Genomic DNA, 17,415 nt, shown 5'->3' on the forward strand with positions numbered 1-17,415 from the left:
TTGAAGGCCTTGAAAAGGATGTCCTATTGGGGCACTTCTCAGAAGTTCACTTGGAGTTGCTCCCATCCAGCTTCATGTCAAGGACTAACTTTTGTCCATGTTTGTCCATGGCTTTCCCTCTGAATGTGATGAAACAGAGTTTAAAACTTCAAGCTTTATTGGTAGTTTTCTAGATAACCTTTAAAAAGGATATAACTCAGAGTGAGTATTTAGAATCACAAATCAAGTTTAATTTTTAAAACAACACTTGAGCCCATATATGTAGGCAAGGCAAAAAAAAAAGGGCAACTTTAGAAAGCTTGGCCTTCCCGCTCCAAGAATTTCAGACAGATAAGTATGTCCACATCAGCAGATAGAGCAGTGCAATTAAAGTGGATCTGTAATGTGAAACACTTGCTGTGAAATGCCTTTTTCCCATGCTGTGTATGTTGGATTTTTAATATGATGTAGCTCTATTTCAGTCCTGTATACTGGATATTTATGCAATTCCCTGGAGTAGCTATGGAAGCTCAGTCCCATCTAAAATTACTCAAGCTGGCATGTGCAGGGGATTTCCACAATGTGAAGCAGAAGCATGGGGAGTACAGATAAGTAGGCAGGCTTCAATAACTGATACAAGTAAAAATGCTCATGTAGATGTTCACTCCCCTCCGATGGTGTGGATGCAAGTTGTTCCTCAGAGATACACATCCCTTTTGGGTTTTAAAATGTAAATGGAGATAGATCTAAACTAGAAAAATGATCAGGCTTATCTTTCTTTTTAATACTCTTCAGGTTAGAGCTGCTTTCCATATAGATGTCATATAGATAACTATAGCTTTTGAGTATGAATAGAAGAGAAAATACATATAGGTGTGGTGAGGAATGAATGACTGTGCTATTGTAAAAGCAAGTGAGTTAAGGGTAGTCGATGTTTTTACAGTCTGACAGCAAAAAGAAAATAATTGACAGTCTGCTTTCTTCTCAACAAAATCCTTTGTCCACAGATCCAATCTGAAAGTATTTAATTATCTGATAATAAATACTATTTTTTTAAGAGGCTGGCTTTTAGTGATTGATGCTTTAAATCAGTTGTCTTTTTGTCTACTTGTGCAACCTTGTAATGTTTACACTGCCTTAAATTATTTGGGCATTGGATTTTTGGCCTTTATTTGCGTGTCCTCTGTTGTTCACAAGAATGCACAGTGATGGGGAGCTCCCCCTTAAATGGAGATGGCCTTGGCTGCTTCTTGGTGTCTGTGGAGTAAAGCCAGCACAGCTTGTTCACTTGCTCCTCTGAGATGACAAGGAAAAAACAGTGTGCTGTCCCTTTCTCTGGCTTCCTTGCTCTGTCTCGCTAGTCCAATGCCTTTCCCTGGCCCTCGTGCTGGTGTCAGGATTTTACAGAATGCTAGAGGGAAGCTGGCAAGGGGGAGAAAGCTAGGCAAATGGAAGCTGATCACAAATTTTCTTAAAAAAAAAGCAAAGGTGCTCTTTTTTTATTTTCCGTATGTTTGACTACTGAGGGTAAAACTGTTTATAAATTCATGGGTATTTGAAGCAAAACTGTTCCTGTATTTTCTGCAAGGCTGGCAGTGACTTAACTGAAACTCAGTGGGAACGAATGAGTTATATCAGTGTGCACAAAACTTACAGAATGTTATTAACAGTATTACAGCATTTTTTCTTGAATATAGAAAAGCATTTCAGAATTGGCATAGAAGAAACAAGAAGCAAGAGGAAACTCACGCTCCTCTATGCTTAGCTCCAATGCCTGTCCATATCTATGGTGCAGCTAGTAACTGATGGATGACATATTTGAATTCCACTTTCATATTTCATTACATTCCTTCCTGTGATTTATTCATTATGTGTTGAAATATTTTGAGGTTTAAAGTAGGTGGGCAGACAAGCACATGAATTAATGAGAAAACGTTGGAACATTGGGTCTTGGTAGATGATTAATGCTGGATTTTCTATTCTTTCTGAAAACTAGTTAGACTTGTTCTTAATCTTCTTACATGTAGGAGTGTGCGTAAAGCAATCCTTGACGTTTTCTTTGCAAATTTTTTAAAAGTGGGGACATAAAGTATGACTTTCTAAAAGTGGGAACATGCAATGGTATGTATTGGTTCTGCTAAAACAAAGCTCAGAATAAGCACAATTGCACTGCAGTATCATGTGTAAGGCAGTAAGGGAGTGTAAGGGATTTTTACTTTTATCCTGTGTAGTATAATTCCTGTGCCTGTGCTTAAACAGTTTGCTGCACTTAGGCAGCAAAGTACTGCCTAATGGCTGTACTTAGTTGTGCTCACTCAAAGTAGCACTGTCAGGCTAGAAGAGTTATGCACAGGAAAGCCTCAGGGAAGGTTTTTTGGTGTTTCTGGACAGAACACCAGAGAGCTCCTGCAGACCTCCAGAGTCCAGGAACTATGCTCAGTAGCACAACTACCACAGAAATTTTTGCCTTTTCCACAGACCCTGGTGTGTGGACAAGCCTGATTGATCCTATGGCAGGGTGAGAGCACCACTGTGTCTCTGTGTTCCTACCTGTTTAGGTCTTGGATAAAAACAGCCATATATTGTTTGAAACTAATAGGTGTTTTACCTCTCAGCAGTGGGAAATGTTTTCTGGAAACTGCCTCAAGGTTTAGGAGGGCACGAATAGAGAGGAAAAGGTGTGTGCTTTCCTAAGTGACTTTTTTCAAAAAGGAAACATCATTCTGTCACTGGTTTCTGAAGGCAGTTGATGTTTTTAGTATCACTCATCTTAACGTGGCTTGCAGAGACATCCATAAAAGGCGGTAGGTGCGTGAGGGTAGACATGAAAGAAGAGTTTAACCTGCTGCTTTAGAAGCCTTAGAAGCAGGGTTCTAAGGCGGGCTGGTCCCTGAAAACAAAAAAAAAATATCCTTTCATTTGTAAACAGGTGGATTCACAGCTTGTATTTATTTGGATCCATTTTCAGAGTAGTGCTGCAGTTGATAACATTCTCTGTATCAGTCTGAGGAGGACAAGCAATTAAAAAACACTCAAGGGAAATTTGTATTTGAGCAGTCACGGCTTCCAGGGTCAGAATGAGAAAACCTTGTTTTATTTTTAGGTGATTCTGTAGAACTACTTTTTGACCCTGTGGAAGTCACAAAGACATTTGACAATGCAGGTTATCATATATTTACATGTCTTCAGGCATGAGGATATGGATGAACAAGTTAGCAGAGTACAAGCTGAGGTATGCAGACTTGGAGCTGACTGGCTGCTCTCAGGCAGCTCCTGGTGGTGGGCTGCTCTTAGTCTTGGTTGCATGCAAGATAATTTATCGCACCTTAGCTGAAGGCCAGAAAATCACAGGCTGGAGAAGCTCAGCATCTATTGGATGTGCCATCCTGGGCAGACAAGATTATCCTGCCCCAAGGTCCCAGGAGAGTCTTGATCTGGGATTGTGTCTCAGATCACATAAAACACACATCTACAAGATCAGACTCGTCAAAACAAATTATGCTTTTTCATTTAGTAAATTGGTGTCTTCAAATAAATGTTAGCAGGTGAGGAAGAGCAGAAACGGTGGCTGAAGAAAAGAAAAACAGCTTGTGAAACAAGGATTGTTGTCCGCAATCTGCTTTCCAAGCTCTGTGCCCAAACTGCTAAGTGCAGAGATTTTTACTCTCTCCTCTCTGCTATGAATCCAGCATTGTTGTTTCTGCTGGGACGGATGGACTGATTGCATATTTATCCTGGTTCTTGGACAAAGTTTTACAGCCTGGGCAGACTCTGGCCTAGTTTAGAGGGAGTTTGGATATGTCTGCATCATTCCTGTAGGTGTAACCTCACTGGTTTCTGATGGGCCTCGCTTCTGGCTTGCAAGAAGCATGAGAATGCAGCTCCAGACTTGTCACACACTTTCATGTGGGAACCTTTCAGTTTGTTCTTGAAGTCATCATAAGATCATTATGAATCCCTTAAAAATAGATGGCCTTCCTATTTCCAACTGCTGTTACGCAATTAAAAAAAATAATAACAAAACAGCATAGAGTTAAAAAAATAAGTCACCAAACTCCGATCCTTTTGTGCTTTAAAATCCATATGTTTTAAATCCATTGTTTCAGGGACTTCACTCTTGTGTGTGAAAGAAAACCCTGGGCAAACAGATTCTGATTTTGTTTGGAATGCTCAGGAGTTCCAGTAATGCTGTTGAAAAGGGTGTCAGCAATGCAGCTTGCAAGCAAACAGAGTGTAAATTCCATCATAAATACAAATCTGTACGTCTGTTAGATTGTCTTTTGTTTACTAAGTAAACTACCAGCACAGTTAAAAATCGGAAGTATGGAATGAATTAAGACCACAAGCTTTGTCTTGGAGCTAAGCAGGGACTGAGCCCTGGCGTGTGAGCGCTGTGAGGCACTGCAGCTGTGAGCTGTGCTGTGTTATTGGAAAGCAAGCCGAGGGACTGTGTGTCAGCATCCTATTTCTTCTGGCACACAACACTCTGGTAATTCTGGGAAATGTCTTCTGGGAAAACTTCCCTTAATACTCTCATTTTGAATCCACTAGTATAATGCTATTAGAACATGAAGGCTAAATTTACTTTAATACTTGTTTTATTAACACAATGAAAAAGGACTTACAGATTTTGAAAATGTCATACAAATATCATGATTTCTATTATTCATTGGTCATATCCTGGCTCAGATATTAACTCTGGAGATCAGTGACTAGGAATATCATGAAGGAAACAGGATTTCCACAAAAATATATCCAAAGTATATCATAAATATACTTTCGCTATTTTTAATTTAAAACTTCAAAGAAACTTTAAATTCAGGTAACAGTGTTCATCTTAAAGGGATCAACCCCATCTATGCAACAAAGTGCCATCAAAATGCCCTGAAAAAGAACAGTCTTCTTCCAGAAACACATTTGCTCAGGTATGTGTACTTTTAGCATCTTGTTGCATAAATCAGTCATGTGTAGGCCACAAATCCTTGTAGGATGTGCAGGCCACACGCAGCTGCTCAGGATATGACAAATTTTGTCTCCTATGTGTACAACAAAATTAGCCTGTCTTTGTCAATGTGTTACACTATAAGCAGCATAAACAGAAAATAGTATCAAACCAAGTTTTGGTGGCTTTTGTTTTGGTGGCTTTTGTTTAGGTGGCTCAGACCTTAATGGATACATATATATATACACACACACCATAGACCCTGGTTATCATCCACCAGGGATGATAACCCAGTTCCTCCATTTAATGAAATAGTGTGAGCCTTCTTATTACAATTTAATGTGTCCAAGTCAGAGTATATGCATTTTATATCCCTACCCTAGTAATAAAAATTTCATGGGGTACATTCTGTGACTTTGCAAGGTAAGAACTTGATTTGATTTCCACTCTAAGGACTAAAGGAAGGTTTGCCAACACTTCAAATACTGAGGTTTGCATCCAAAAGGTCTTCTAGTTTTTAATTATATTATGAGTTAACATGTCAGCAGGCAGTTCAGCAATAAAAAAATAGAAAAGTTCATGGGACTCACCAGGGCTCTTTAAATTGCTGGCAATAGAAAAAAAATAAGGAGGGTAAGTGCAATTTTAACAGTTTTTAATTGGTAAAATGAAAGTAAGTTTTGCTCCAGGCAATGGGCATCAAAGATAATGGATTTTAAAAATCTTAGAAACTCTTCTCAATAAATAGGAGTTGCTTTTCTTATGCCACTTTCTGAGTGTCCTCACTGGTGCTGATTTTCAGTTGCAGAGGATCTATGAAGTTACCTTTGGGCAGTGACAGTCTTCCTGTCTGATTCCTACCTTCCACGTTGCTCCTGTACTGAGCCAGGCCACTGTGCTGGGGCTGCTGCAGCCTCCTCAGACATCAGAGCACATCCTCGTGCTGAGCATTTTGGCAGTGCTGTGTTGCATTGAGCAGGCTGGTCCCTGAAATGGGCACCACTGGCTCAGTTTAAAGATATTTTGTACCAGTGAAGCTGCATTCACGAGATGCCTTGTGCTGGTAAAACAGGAACACCTTCACCCCCTCCTTCCATTAATACTCCAACCTTCTTGAAACCTAGTGCCAGCGTAGCTGCACTTCTTGGAGGCACAGGCATGAAAGAGAGACAGTATTTATTAGAAACGCTTGAGCAAATAAACAGATTCACTGAGCTAAAGTCAGTCCTAAGGTTAATGCCAAAGCCTAGCTGGATTATTGTTCTGTGATGCTGAAATTTGGACAATTGTTTATCTAGTTGCCTATATGTTAATAACTGAAAAATGCTCTCATTATAAATCCAATTCTCACACTTAGCTGCTCATCTCTGGGTACAGAGAACTGAACAGTTCTTTTCTTTTTGAAAACTTCTGGTCACACTTTTACTTAAGAATGATTAGCTCTCTCCCACATTCTTTTGAGTCTTTAACGCCTTCTCCTGTGGAGCAAAACCTGTGTCTGGGTTTTGTAGCTGTGCCAAAATACAGTCAAGACAAAGAACTCAGCCCAAACATAGAGCTGGTTTGTTGCCAGACAATGTGAGCAGTAAGGAACAAAAGGTTTTCTAAGAGGTTGAGCTGATTCATTAATTTTTTTCCTTCACATCTATACCATATGGGATTACATGGCTTTTGTGAGTTCTGCTGCAGTGTTTTCTTCTTTCAAAGCTTTTCTGTCCCCAGCAGGGTGATAGAGAGCATGTCATGTGCAGGGGAAGCTGGGGGATCTGTATAAACACCCCATTCAGTCCCACTTCCCCAGTTTTGCTTTGCCTTTAATGTTAAGTTAGGCAGAGGCAGAAGGAAACTGCTATTAACAAATCTTGGTCCAAATGCTTCCTGACCATAAGTTCAGCTAATTCCCTCTGACCTTGCTGAAATAACAGGGCTCTGAGCCACAGAGGGGCTTGGTCTGTGTCCAGGGGAGGTTTTGGAAGATGCTTACATTCCTAGAGGATTTTGTTGTTTTTAAGTAGTCGTGGTTCTGAGGAGGAAAAAGCACTGCACACCCACCACAGAAGACTCATATCATGTATTGTGTGTTTTCAAAATGCTTGCCAGCCCTGGTGTATTGACTGAGGGCATTCACTGACTGCTCTGTGGCCAAGGGTTTAAAAGCTACAGCTGAAGGTTTTTAAACACACCTGGCTGTAGTGGGTTGGGTCACAAGGGCGATGGCTCAGGGCTTTCTTCTGTGTGTCTGTAACTCTTCCTTTTCTGCTAGTGTGGCTTTATTTGCAACACTCCTTCCACAGGCACCTCTGAAGGCTGCTCAGCTCTCAGAGCAAACAGTACCCTGAGGGCTCTGAGGGGTTCTTTTGAAGATGAGCCAGGATCAGCTGTGTCACGCAAGTAGATGTTAATGAGGAGAAATTCAGTGACCTCAGAAGCAGGGCATCACCGAGTTGTGCTAAGGGACCATATGCCGGGCTCCTTGCAGGAGTCTTGTTAGGCTGATTAACAGTCAGAAAGGTTTTCTGTGGGGATGAGGAATATAGTTATGTCAGGCTGTGGGCTTAACAGCAGAGATATAATGAAACTAACATCCTGAATCACAGTAGTGTTGTCTTCTGTAAAAAATTACTATTTACTAAAACATTTAATGATTAAAAAAAAGTGGAAAAATCCCTTAAGATCTATTTTTTCAGTGTAATGATGGGTCAAAATAATGTTTTTATCTTAGGAAATTATTTTTGAACCTGTAGAGTATAAACAAAAAAGAATATAAGGAGATTGATCTTTTTTTAAGTAAGCATGGTCTTTACATTTGGTTTTGATTTCTTTTTTTAAAAAAAGAGAAGAAATTAAAAGAAACTTTTCTCTCCTACATGTTCAGTAATTTTTTTAACTCAGTGTCTATGTGTTGAATAATTTTCCTATAAGTACAAGTGGAAAAGACTTTGTTCTTGTCTTTTCTATGTTTTGTCACTACAAAACTTGGATAAGCCTCTTATCCTTTCTCTATCCCTGCACTAGTAGCAACAATCAATCTTTTTATGGTTATCCAGGCAGTTTAATTTATCTTTCCTGTCCTTCCCAGTTGCCCAAGCAGACCAATAATCTTTTGTTTACTTGAACTTTGTGTCCTTCTGGACTATGTGAAGGCAACAGCCTCGGGACAGAGTCCAAGGCAAAAGAGTTAAATTGACCCTGTTGCATGACAACCCCATTCAGAAGTTCACAGCTTAATTAACTATTTCTGTTGCCCAAGAGCCATTGTCAAGCTCCAGTATCCAAATCAGAAAGAAAAATGTTCAGAGTTATGTATTCCTTCAGATCTAAGCCAAGTTCAGAGACACCAGAGAGCAGGAAACCTAAGGGAAAACTGAGATGCTTTGGGGACAGTGAGCTGTTTTGGGGTCTCCATGGGAAGCCTCTCTCCATTTCCCTGCCTGTTGGCCCAGCAGCCTTTACTAAGCCTCCAAGCCTCCAGATTTAGGCAGAAGCAGCAGATCTGCTGGGAAGCTGTGGGAGTGCTGGTGGTACCAGTTGGACTCAGCTCCAGCCTACTGCTACACACAGGTGTTTGCAAGCCTGAGCCATCATCCTTACCCACAACCTGGCCACAGCTGGAATTTGGGATATACCAAAGCAACTGATAAGTTGAAAAAGGTGGTGCTAGGTTAAGTTGTCAGCTGATGCCTGCAAGGGTCTCTGAGTTTTGCCTCTTCACAGGATCACTGAACAGGGATCAATGCTTTTGTTGGAGTTGGGGATACAAAAACATAGCTACAGATGTGGAGGGATTACAGTGAATGACATGGGTTTAGCTCAGCCACACCTAACAGTCCTTTTGCAACCCAAGTTCTTCTGGAAAAACTCTTCAAACCTGAGCTATGAATCCAACCTTAAACCAAACTCTGACTCCAGCTTTAACCAAGAAAATAATTTAGCATTTGTGTAACTGAAGTCTTATCAGACTAATAGAAAAGTTGTTATTCTGCACGTTAATTTGTTTGTTTTTCAAAATTATTTATGGAAAGCCTCAGTAACAATGGTACAGACAAAACCATTATGTACACATGGTGTAGACTCTTCCCCTTTCCTCTGGTGTCCCACTCACTCTTCCACTGTTCCTCTGGGCCAATGGCTTCGGCTAGGGGAAGTGGGTATGGCCAGGCTACGGCATTCAGAATTCTTCAATGGGATAAGTATGGTGAGCGTGGTGGTGGTGTCTTCCTCCTTCCACAAAAGGTGCTGGGAAATATGAGTATGACCTAGGTTCTACTTTAGGTCGTACTCATATTTCCCAGCACCTTTTGTGCTTTCTTCTTCCTTCATTGGTCTGAAGTTTGATGTTATATCTGTGTTTTCTATATATGGTACATTTTAGCTATGTTAGACACTTGCTCTTTTCTTCCCTCCTCCTTTTTTTTTTTTAAAATATAATTTTCATTGCTACTAGGATGGGTGTTGTTCAGCTTCCAGGTCAGAACTTGTGTTGCTCACCACTGGTGTGCTGGTTATAGCCCTGCAGTGCTCAGCATCAGCCTGTCTCCAACATCCTGTGCCTGTGCTTCTCTATAGCACCTCTTAGGATCCCACCTTTGCAGCCTTTCCTCTCATACCAGGTCTGCATTGCATCATTCTGCAAAGATTGTAAAAGTTTCACTCTCCACACAAGAGCTGCATGTTGCTACTCTCCGTGTAAAAGCCATGGTTATACCTTTGGAAGGCAAGCAATCTAGGTTCAGTGGAGCTACTTGGTCATTAGAAAAAAGGCTGTAAAAGCAACAAATCAAACCAAGTAAAAGGAAAGTCTTGTGCAGGTCTAGGCAAATTCAGGCAAAGCAAAACTTCCATCTCAAAGCTCTACAAAGCCAAAGGAAAGCCTTGTGTCCTGTTACCTGCAGGAGCTGTGCTGGCTTTAAAGGGCTGCAGCCTGCAGGGTGCGCTGGACAACCCATTTCTTTAAACCTGGTACTCATGCTGTCCTGAAAAAATACCCCAAACCTAATCCTGCTCTAGGCATCCTGAGTAGCCTTAAGTGCTGAAATGTTTTGATACTAGTCACAGGGAGCAGGCCACAGTTCAGCCCAGTGAACCCTGGCCTGCTCAGTCACTTCCTGCACTGGGCTTTGCAGGGTCTGATAGCCGGCTTAAACCCATGGAGCCACATGCACATGTTCTCAGGTTCTCCCTGGAGCTCCCCCATACTCTTGGGATGAGCCCCTGACCCAGCAAACCATTCCCCATGGATGGTTGGTGTGGGATCCCTCACAAGAGAGTGAGTCCAGGCTTGCCAGAGACCCCTGTAGGTGCCAGCCTGCTGGGCAGCTCCTGGTGCCTTCTCAACATCTGTGAATTCTAGCTCTGTAACCTCATCCCTTGTGCTGTCCCTGGCCCTGGGGCAGTGCTCTCCATTGTGGTGGAGGCCCTGCCTGAAGCCAGACCTTCACTGTAGCCTCAGGCCCATCCTTAAAGCCCCAACCCTTTTGGCTCTCCTGTGTCAGGAGCCACAAATCATGGTGTCCTCAAAGAGAGGCAGAGAGGGTTGGAGCTGCTTTGGAAAATGCTGGCCTCTCTGAGGTAGCAAGATGAATTTTTCTCTGGCAATAGCAGATAATGCTGTTTTCTCTCTGTTTTGACCTACGTTCAGCATGGGTCCCGCGCTGGCATCCCCGGCAGCCATGTCAATTTTGTAAAGAAGCGTCGGATCTTTTCTGGGTTTGATGACCAAGTTTTTGCAGACAGAAAATTTTAATATGGTTGGGCAAGAGGGAAAAATTCATTAATTTCATAACAATCTTAGCTATTGTTGCAGTAACTTGTATTCTTAACTTTATCCCATTTAATGTCTTGATCAACCCAATTTCTAAGTGGCGGATATTTTGGTAAGATTATGACTGATGCTGGATTTGTGGTTTTAGCTTTAGGAAACTAGAGACTGAGCACAGGACAAATGCTTTGGTGGGTCATAGCTGAATTCTGATGTCCCAAGAGATGCATTCCCAAAATGGAATGCAAACAGCTTGAGGACAGGATGGCACAGACTGAGGTAAGGCTAGGGTTAAGTTCAGATGAAGGGCTGCTTTATTCAGGTAAATAAGAAATGAGGCCTTGTTAAAGAACAGATTTAGGATCAGGCTTTTCAGTGTAGTGATGTGTTGATATGCTGATATCCTGCCCGGAAGGCAGGACAGGAGGAGCTGATTGCAATTCCAGTCCACAAGAGGCCCAGCCTAGCAGAGAGAAGCCAGCTGGGGTTACAGGAGTGACTTCCCTGGTTTGTGGTCATCTCATCAGGAAGCTGTCTCACTTGACCACTGCTCCATGGAGTGAGCATGGAGTGAGCACTCCATGGGGTGCTGTGTCAGTGGGCAGTGGCCTCCTTGGACATGCTCATTCTCTGCAGGTAGTCTGGCTGCTGCTGTGGGTGTAGTGCCACCAACACCCCTGAGATGGACAGAACTGCCTGGATTAGGTCTGTGCAGTGGGGGCCTGGGCCTTGATCCTGTTTTATTTCCTGCTGCTGATGTGCTGTTGCTGAGGGTGTCAGAAGCCAGACAAAAGTATTGCCCAATTTCCAAAACTAAAGGTCCTGAAACCCATACCTAAGTGCTGCCTCTAAGTATCCACAAAAACCCTTTCCCATCTGACTTCAGTTTTCTGAATGGCTGCTGTAGCTTCTATATGAGTTTCCAGAGAATTCCCAGGAATTAACCAGGCTGACCAGATTGACACCTTGCTAATAGGAACCATGAAATAGATATTCTTCTGTGTAAAGTCCCTGAGGGCATGATCTAGAATAGCCTTGGTATAAACTTGGCTGAACTTGGTATAAACTTGGCTGAACTTTTCTTCTAAGAGATGAGAGGCAGGTAAAGGGAGGAGAAATCTGAGGAAATCCCTCATTTTGGGAAAAAATGCTCTAAAGCATGCTGCTGATCCTAATAGCTCTGAAAGACAGGGACTGGTGGATTTAGCCCCATTCTGCTGGAGGCGTCAGCTTTGTGCCAAGTTGGTATATAGCCCAGTTTACAAATCAGCACATTAGTACAAGCTCATCTTCATAGGTGAGAATTTTGCAGTGGCCATGACTGTGATGGATGAAGAACGGAGACAGGACAATGTCTCCATGGGCTCAGCAATCTCCAGTGGTGAACAGAAAGACCTTTAGCAGCATAAAGAACATTTGAAATTACTTTGACATAAGTTACAGCAGCCTTTGTTTTCCAGTCTCATCCTATATTTTACTTGGATCCTACCTATCTGAAAAAATTAACATAGCTACTTAATATTTTGTGTGTTTAAAACATTGTCTGTGCTAGTTTTTTCTCAAAACAATTATATTTTTAAGTAATTATATTTTTCAATGTAAAGTATCAACATTTTGCATCGCTTTCCAAAATAAATGTGGAGCTGATCAAATGCCACATTTTGAAACTTACCTTTAAACAAACATATATTTTCACCAACTGATTTTATTTTTTTGCTTACTGATAACTCTGAGGTGGTGAAAAAGGCTTTTTTCCCCAGGTAATTTATTAAAAAGCCTAACTAATTATTTTTATTGCTCTCTGAAAAGGTTCATAATTGAAAAAGTGCAAAAGAGTTCAGTCCTGCCAATAAAACTTTGGACTGTTTGATTACCAGGATCTATTAATCAGTAAAAGAAGTGTTTTAATGTTTGTGGGTGAAAGAGAACCTAAAAGGAAACATCTTGATACAATTTTAAGTTTAACCCTTAAATTGCCTGTAATGTAATTAATTTTTTCTCCTAAGGGGAAAAATAACGATGATTTTTGTGATACTAGGTGGAGAGTAAAGCACTGGAATTGAAAAAGCAAAATTAATCATCAGAGCAGTAGGTCATAATTGAAGCCCAGGTCTGGGTCTAGTGAATGGAATGAAGTGTTTATGCTTTTGCATGATCCCTTCCACTAGTGTCCTTAATTTATTTTGCAGATAAACCCCAAAAGGTTAAGTCCTTGAGCTGTCTTTGCTCTAGATCTAAGCCACTTGTTTGTTATGGAAAGAGCATATATCTCCATCCTTGGAGATAATCAGAACTTGACTAGACGTGACCCTGAGCGATCCGATCTAATTTTAACATTGACTCTAACTTCAAGGCTGGCCCTGCTTTGAGCAGGGATCAGACCAGATGAGATCAGGAGGATCCTTCTCACTGAGGTTTCTCTATGAGTTTGTGCACATGTATACATGTGTACGCAAACAATACCGAAAGAGCTTTCCCTTGGCTCCAGGCTAAGGATATAGGTTTCATACCTAGAGCATCACTGTGAAATTTGTCATAGGGCACTTTGGCTAGATCAGTGAGTAGAGAAAATTATTTATCTTGTAATTCTTTAAATTTTATACTCTGAATTCAATTCTAAATCATTGAAAGCAATTAAATCAGATACAGAGCAGCCAACCCATGTGAATAAAGGCCACTATTCTGATTTCTGCAAGTTAAATTCCTTTTTTCCAAGATACTTATTTTTTGGAGGAGAAAATTTAGAAACAGTCCTGAATTTTTTTTTTTTTTGTTTTGTTTTTTTTGGTATTTTGCACTCCAAAACAGGAAGATTTATAAGTCCTGCTTGCCTGCACAGCAAAAAGTGACCTGCAGCAACAATACAGAGATGGTAGCCTCAGACAGTGTGGAGGCAGGTTGTTGGTGTCTCCACCAGTGTGACTTGATTAACTGGTTACCTGATTATAATCTCCCTAGTTTTTTATTTTTCTCCTTCTATTCCTGTTCTCCTTCGTCTTGTTCTTCTCTCTGCTAGTTGCTATTATCTAGGAATACAACCTAAAACCCATCTAAGCCATTTTTAAATGGCCATAAAATGTGTGCTGAAGTATTTGTTCATAGGAGATGAAACACCATTAGGAGAAAAAGCCCCCTAGGACACATGATGTATTACTGCATGCTGGTTTTTCAACATGCAAACACAGAGCTCCAGTTTTTGTTTTCCTGTTCCAAAACTCCAGTTTTTTTGAACAGAATAAGAAACTTTGGAAGTTGGATAGATTTTGACAGCTGTTAGAAACTAGAATTACAGCAAGTGTTTCTTCAGTCTGATCTCTGAGGGTTTAATGAGGCTTAGGTTCAGGCAGTCATCTGTGAAGCCTGAAAATTTTGCAATCTAATGCTCAACTGCATTCAAAGAAAGTTGTGTAAGGAGATGAAAATGACTGTGCAGTGGGTTAAAGGAACAATATAATTGGGAAATTATATAGAAGCTTGATCAGAATGTAGGGTGATCCCAGTATAAGTCAGTGTAACCCTGTGTCAATTCAAAGATTTATTCCATCTTTCAGCATCTGTGAGTAGGCTGCCAGAGCAGCAAAGTAGTTATTGGTGTGTAGTACTGCAGCAGAGAAGAAAGCAAAGCAAAACAAAAACCCTGAAAGCATGTATGGAAAAGTAAGGGTTTGTCTATCAAGAAATCACTCAGAAACCTCTTTATTATTTCTTTCATTCATAGCATCAAGATCGGGATTTGAAATATCTTGATAATTTGATTAAATATTTGAAGGTTAGGGAACACAGAACTATTAAAAAAGGATAAAAAAAGGTAAGAATTGATTTGTGGCAACTCTCCCATTAAAAATGAGTATTTGACTGAATATTTAATTAATACTAGATACATATGCAATACTTATTTCTGTACTGCTTCACTTCAGAAAGTCACTGTAAAAACAGTGTAAATGGTGTTTCTGGAGACAGAAGTCAAAATTATCTTGAAATTAAACATTTGCACTAGAAATTCTCTCATTGACTCACTTTGACTTGCACCAAATGAAGTCAAAGGTAAAATGTACTATAAATCCCAAAGAGACAGCTCTGAAAAATCAGGTTTGCTCCCTTGTTAGCATTTCTCTCTCATTTCTGTCTTTGTCATAGGAATGTAGATCACCCTCAGGGATGTGAGGCTGGAGCAGGGCCTGGGGCAGGTGCTGACTTTTGCATCCCAGCTGAAACTTGTTTTGCAACTCTAGAGAATAGTGTGCCTACCAGCATTGCTGAGAAGAGCGCTGTAATGATTTCCCTCTAGTGATGAAATATGTCAACTACAGATTATTCTACATATCTAAAGTGCTGCCACAGTACAAGTAGTTGTTTCTTCATTCTTTGGAACCGACACTTTGGGAGGGGAAGAAAAGAGAATCAGAAGCTTATTTCTGTCTGGAACTCCATGAAGTCAAAGTGAAAACACCAGCATTCTCCTCCATGAAAAAAAAAAAAAAAGAAATCCCAGCAATCAAACAAGCCAAACCAACCAATCAAGCAAAAAAATAAAAACCCCAAAACCACCCAAACAAAACAAAACAAAACCAACCAAAACAAAAAAAAACCAGCCCTAAAACAAAACAAACTCACACATCAACCATCAAAAAATCTACCTTCAAAGTAACTCTTTAAAATCAGAAACAAAGTTTTGCACTAAATACACCTCTACATTTAGTTTGATATTCTGGATAGAAAATGGCTACCTCTTAAATTGAGTACCATACCTAGGCACAAAATGCCTTAACCAACCTTTTATTATTTTCTAAAGAACTGACACTTTTGGCATCAGAATTCTGTATTATTCCCCCTGAATACTTACTAAATTATTGGCTATTGTCAAATGAATTTGGCAGTGGGAAAAAAGGTTTTGGAAATAGAAAGTTTGACACTATCTGTAAAAACAACTAGATAGCTACAAAGGAAAATTCATTAAAGAATGCCCTGAAGGGCATCAGAGCACTGGCAGAGTCTGTGTGGACACAGAGTGCCTGTGGGAGGCTGGCATGGAGGGAACCCAGCCACACTTTCACTGGTGCTGCTCACACCAGATTAGAGAGCAGCTAATTTACACCCAGCTCAAGGTGATTTTCTTGGCCACAAGAAGATGTGAGCAGAGAACAAGGTTAGAATTAAAAAATGTTGAGAAATTTGAGATAAGGATGACTTTTATCACAGTAATAAAAGAAAGGTGGTACAGTTGGGCAGGAGTCACTGTGTGTCACTGCACAAGGGAGGATCAGAGGACATTTGGGGACTGCAGGTCCAACTGTGCTGCAGTGACATCCCAAGGATATGAAGCAGTGGAAGAGCTTGGGTGGTTGTGGAGCTAAAGCAGCCAAAGGTCTTCAGGCTAGGCAATTTACTTTTACATGTAATTTTCCCCGGCCTTGATGCAGGACCTAGACTCTCTGACCTCTTTATTTCTTTTACTGCCTTACAGCTGCACAAATTATATTTCCTGGGGTTGAATCACAAAGTTTGCTGCTGAGGATGAGGTGATGGCATTGGGATCACAGAGTTTTTCATACAAACAGTCAATCAAAATTAAATGTAAGGAAATGGGGCCCCTCTAGTCCTGGTTAATCTGACAAATGCAGAGAACTAGGTGATTACATGATTCCGTACCAAAATTCTTAATGAGTTAAGATCTGAATTGGTCACAATTTATGAAAGTTGAAACATTGGATAGACAGCCTGGTTTTCATAAATGGCTCATATCCTTGTTAAAACCACTTTCTTATATGTTACCCTTAGTTTTGCAGGAAAGGTTTGATGCAAAGTGCTAAAGTGAGGTGAACTTTGGCAAGTTTTTGGTTGATCCTAACTTTTACGGTCCCTTACCTCTGACAACCCCTGCCCTGTGTCTATGTCCATCAGTGTTGGAACCCAGAAAATTCCTCTGGCTGCCCTGGAGGACTCAAGACCCTTCCAAGGGACTCAGAGATCTTGGTACATGGCCCAAGACCCATGTGCCTTTGCTTTAGACCCTGGAAAAAACAATTACCAACCTTATATGAAGATCTGCAAGCCATGACAATCTAAGTAGAATAATAATTAGTTTGTCACGGGGTGGAAAAATAGATTTTTTGGGGTTTTTAGAATGGGGGTTCAAGGGGCAAGATAGAGGAATCTGGGCGTGTCCAGCTTTTCTTCTTCTTGGCCTCCATCTTCTGCTGGGATGTTGGCACTTTTAGATTGATTTAGAGTAAAAGCTCACTGTCTAACATAGGTGATAGGTATTGGAAAGTAATTGTAAATAATGTACACATAGTTTTTAGTATAAAAGATAACACCCCACGGGGGAAGCAGAGTGCCTCCGACTGTGAATTCAAATCAAAATTGAATTAATTTAGTTTGGTAGCTTGGCAGGTCAGGAAAAATAATTTTATAGATAAGATACAATAAACAACCTTGAGACTGAGAAGTGAAGAGCTCTGACTCCTTCTTTGACTGCGAGGCTGGGAAAAGAGACTCTCTAACATATCTCAGGGTCACTCTGGCCAGCTAGAGATCCTGAGACATCAGATGACCTAAGATATGGGGACAAGGAGGGGCAGAAAGGATAAGATGCTTTCAAATAGTCATTGGGGACGCAGTTTTGGAGGGTTGCATTGCCATAATGTGCAGCTTTGGCAAGGGAGGTTCATGCCCTTGTGTCCAGCTTCTTGGAGGAGGGAAGCACCCCACTGCCTCCAGCCATCCGGGCTGTGGA

This window comes from Zonotrichia albicollis, chromosome 1, assembly GCF_047830755.1.
Source record: "Zonotrichia albicollis isolate bZonAlb1 chromosome 1, bZonAlb1.hap1, whole genome shotgun sequence".
Lineage (NCBI taxonomy): Eukaryota > Metazoa > Chordata > Aves > Passeriformes > Passerellidae > Zonotrichia > Zonotrichia albicollis.